Source organism: Emiliania huxleyi (genome assembly GCF_000372725.1).
Source record: "Emiliania huxleyi CCMP1516 unplaced genomic scaffold EMIHUscaffold_297, whole genome shotgun sequence".
Lineage (NCBI taxonomy): Eukaryota > Haptophyta > Isochrysidales > Noelaerhabdaceae > Emiliania > Emiliania huxleyi.
Genome location: NW_005199796.1, coordinates 150256 through 150576, shown reverse-complemented (window position 1 = coordinate 150576; position 321 = coordinate 150256). Strand labels below are relative to the sequence as shown.

General features: G+C 74.1%; 1 protein-coding gene across 1 annotated transcript in view; it reads left to right on the top strand.

The window, feature by feature from the left end:
• Positions 1–321, top strand: part of EMIHUDRAFT_116540 (hypothetical protein) — a gene marked incomplete at both ends in the record, with an annotated part of 33169 nt that overhangs the window by 22428 nt on the left and 10420 nt on the right. The gene's annotated exons all lie outside the window — the stretch shown is intronic.

Sequence of the window (321 nt, the reverse complement as noted above, 5' to 3'; positions counted from 1 at the left end):
GCCCTCGGCGCCGCGGTCCTCAGCGCCGCCCGCCTATCCGCCACCGCCGTCACCGCCACCGCCGAGCCCGCCGCCTCCGTCACCGCCCCCACCGAGCCCACCGCCACCGTCACCACCGCCACCGTCACCGCCGCCACCCTCGCCGCCGATGCCGCCGGCCACTCCCCCGCCGCCCTCGTCGCCACCACTCCCACCTATCTGGTACGTCAAGCTCGAAACCGACGGCGAGTGCCAGGGGTGGTTTATCGAAGAGATGGGCAGCGCAGCCGGGGCGTGCCAGGAGCTGTGCAGCCGCAGCGACACGTGCGGCGCAACGACATT